The following is a 3,729-nucleotide window of genomic DNA, read 5'->3' as shown; positions in this document are numbered from 1 at the left end:
ATCAAAGATCAGTTATCTAAAGTCGATAACGTTACAAACTAATCAATAAAGTATAACCTCGTGCCTTATTATAGGTACTTAGTATTCCCTAGTTTCATTATAAAATCAATTGTCTTTCTAATTGTGTTGTTTACGATATAGGTCAGAGAAGTTGTCTAGATAAAGATTCGAGCTGAGTTGTTCTGATAGAGCAGAAGTGCTTACTTATAGGTGAATAAAATTTATATCTTTGGGAAAGAGAATTCATTGTTTTCTTTCATCTGATCAAAGATCAGTTATCTAAAGTCGATAACTTACAAACTAATCAATAAATTATAACCTTGTGCCTTATTATAGGTCAGAGAAGTTGTCTAGATAAAGATTTGAGCTGAGTTGTTCTGATAGAGCAGAAGTGGTTACTTATAGGTCAGAGAAGTTGTCTAGATAAAGATTCGAGCTGAGTTGTTCTTATAGAGCAGAAGTGCTTACCTATAGATCCCTCATCGAAGACTTCAAGACATTCTTATGGTAGCGAGAGTATTGAAAGATCCTTAATCGAATGAGCTCAGATCGAATCGACAAAACTGATAGATTCTTCGCACAATCAACCAGTCCTAATCCATCAACAGACAACTCCGAAGACGAAACAGATAACACTATTATTAATATCTCATCATCATTAAGACCACCACCTTTATCTAACCCTGAACCTTCTTTAAATTTGAATCCAACTTCAACTATGTCAACTTCTATTTATCCTAATCAATTGAGTCCACAGCAACAAGCTATGATGTTAAATCAATCCCTAGATAGATCTAAGAAAATCTTGACGGATGAAAACTACATGTTATGGGCTTCCTTCATCAAAACCGGTTTAAACTCTATATTTTTATCTGAATATCTCAGCTCCGATGATATCAAATTAGAGAATAGTCAATTTAGTGACCAAGTTAGTAGAGCATGTATTACTAACTGGATACTAAATAATATGGACGATGTTAACCATGCTAGATTTGAACCAAAGATCACTACTTATGATGAAGACGGTCCTAACACGCAAAACTTACCTTTGAAAATATGGAAGGCAATCACTACTCATCATTCAAGTCGATCGGAAGAGCTTAGATTATTATTGGAGAGATCCCTTAACCTCATTGTCCAAGGCCCTAACGTTCCACTTCTATCACATATTCAGACTTTTCAAACCGCTGTTACGAAATACAAAACGGCTGGTGGAAAAATGACGGATGAAGACCTTGGGAGAAAATTGTTAATCTCTCTTAATAATAGTTATTTTCAAGATGCTAAAGAGATAGCTATCTCTGGTGTTAAGGACTATGATGCTGTAGTTTCAGAATTGAAGAAGAGGTTAGATGCAGTGTCTATGTTAACTAGAAATTCTATTGTTTCAAAACACCCTCCAACTATTCATCACGCCGCCGAAGCCAGTGCGGTGTCTAGTGCTTTTTCTTGTAACAAGTCTAGAATCAAGTGTACTAAGATGAAGTGTACTGGAATCAACCATAATCCTGACGATTGTTTCAAGAAACCCGGTAATGAGCATTTACAACAGGAATGGATTGAACAAAGAGTGAAGTTAGGTCAATGGAATGGTGAGGTACCTAGGAACTTGAATTCATCAGCCTCGGCAACTGTATATCGTGAAGAGCCCACGGTTGAACAACTCGAGAATGCTTTCAACTCACTCAACGCTTCAGCTAGTCACATATCAGCTCTATCTCTATCACGCTTATCTCTTCAAGACAAACCCGATGCAATCGAGGTACTTATTGATACCCCCGCTTCTCACCATATGTTCAAGGAGAGGGGTGTGTTCATTAATTACATCGATATGATGAATGGTAGTGATACCTTGGACATGGCGGGTAGTAAAGCAACCCTTAAAATCCATGGGCGTGGCGAAGTTAACTTCCTAGGACCTGATGGTCATATCTTTAAGCTGGTCAACTGTTTATATATTCCCGATTTGAAACGAAAAAACTGACAAAGCCTTCCGGCATTATGGTCAGTCTTACTTCTATATATGGGTATTATACATCAAGATGACTTAAGAGAAGGTCTCAACAGGCGCAAAGCGGTAGCGTTGACATCGTGTAAGACCTACGGTCATTACATTACACATAGATCAAAATACTTAATAATTAGGACTTAAACTTAAGGATGCTGTTTCGTTATATATATTGTTTTCAAATTCTACTCCTGGTTCCTTAGTGATCTGGGACTGACTTCCCACCTCATATCCTTCGGAACCAGGTACGTCTTATTTCTTTTCATTTTCTCTTACTTTGTTCTATAGTTGTGGTTATGATGGTTAGAGTGATCTGGGACTGACTTCCCACCTCATATCCTTCGGAACCAGTCTCCTTTACTGGGATCTCTGTTGGTTTGAAATATAAAAAGTCTCTTGGGTTCTAGAAACCCTGTCCCGCTGTGCCTCACAGCGTCCCTGTTATTGTGATCTCGAGTGAAGGTCATACAGACCTTACACTTTTTTTTTCTCAAACCCAATTCCGAGACACCGACGCCAACTTTACAGCGATCACTTCGAACTGTTCAATTTTAATTACCCCATACCAATTGAAACTTAATCTCATTCAATCCGAATCAACTCAATTGTACTCAATCACCATATTATCTCACTACAGTTCGAAACACCTCTGGTTCTCCACACTCTGGAGAACCATCCCGACCATTCGGTCGATCATCTTTTTTTCTTCGTATGAATACTAGGACTGCGGGAAAATCAGACCCAATTGGTCAAGCCGGACCTTTGCCAGACCCAGAGGCGATTATTCGAGCGGCTAACAAAGCTAATCGACTCGCCAAGCTAGAAAACAAGCAAGACATTCAGACTCAGACTCAGACTCAGCCAGACTCAGACTCTTCTAATAGCCAGCAACCATCTCTGCCAGATACTCCCTCTAGACAACGTACCGACACCTTACTACCATTTAAGACCGCACCGCCGTACTTACAACATCTGAAAAGCAAGCAGGGTTGTGCCACGATGAGCGAGCAGGGCCAATCAGCAGCAGACGACAAGCCTATGCCCGATCTAGTTAGACTCGTTCTGGAATCTCAGCTTGCCGGGAATAGACGCATGGAAAAGCTAGAAGAAATTGTTTTAAAACTTGCAGAAAATCAGACCAATGCAGCAGCAGACGCAGCGACGACAGTATCTAGAGAGGAGGGCAGCATCGACCTCACGAGATTCCGCACAGCTGATGGACCTGTCTTCAAGGGTCCGTATCACGATGTCGAAGCTTTCTTGACGTGGTTTTCATCCTTGAAAACTTTCTTTCGTACCAAGGGCGTCATACTAGACGAAGATCGAATCACCTTAGTCGGCAACTACCTTACTGAACCAAACGCTCATGCCTTCTACGAAGGAGGATTCGACAGATTCATCAGAGGTTCTTGGCACTCATTTGTGAAAACTCTTTTCGCAGCATGCTTGCCTAACGATTGGATGGACAAGTTGTACGAGAAAGCCCAGCACTTACGCATGTCGTCGTACGAGGACTTCAAAACTTATAGTACTCGAGCTCGTACAATTCAGAACTTGATCAATTTTGATGACGTCAAGTTGGACGATTACCAGTTAGCAAAGTTCGTGGAGTATGGTATGCTAGAAGAACTCAAGGCTGGAGTGAAGCTGTGGGGATATACTAAGGCCGACAAGGATTTCACTTACCATCAGTTCGAAAGTCAATGTGAAACCTTATATGA

This window comes from Melampsora larici-populina (genome assembly GCF_000204055.1).
Source record: "Melampsora larici-populina 98AG31 unplaced genomic scaffold MELLAscaffold_70, whole genome shotgun sequence".
In the NCBI taxonomy this organism is placed as follows: Eukaryota; Fungi; Basidiomycota; class Pucciniomycetes; order Pucciniales; family Melampsoraceae; genus Melampsora; species Melampsora laricis-populina.
This window is presented reverse-complemented; position numbering follows the sequence as displayed.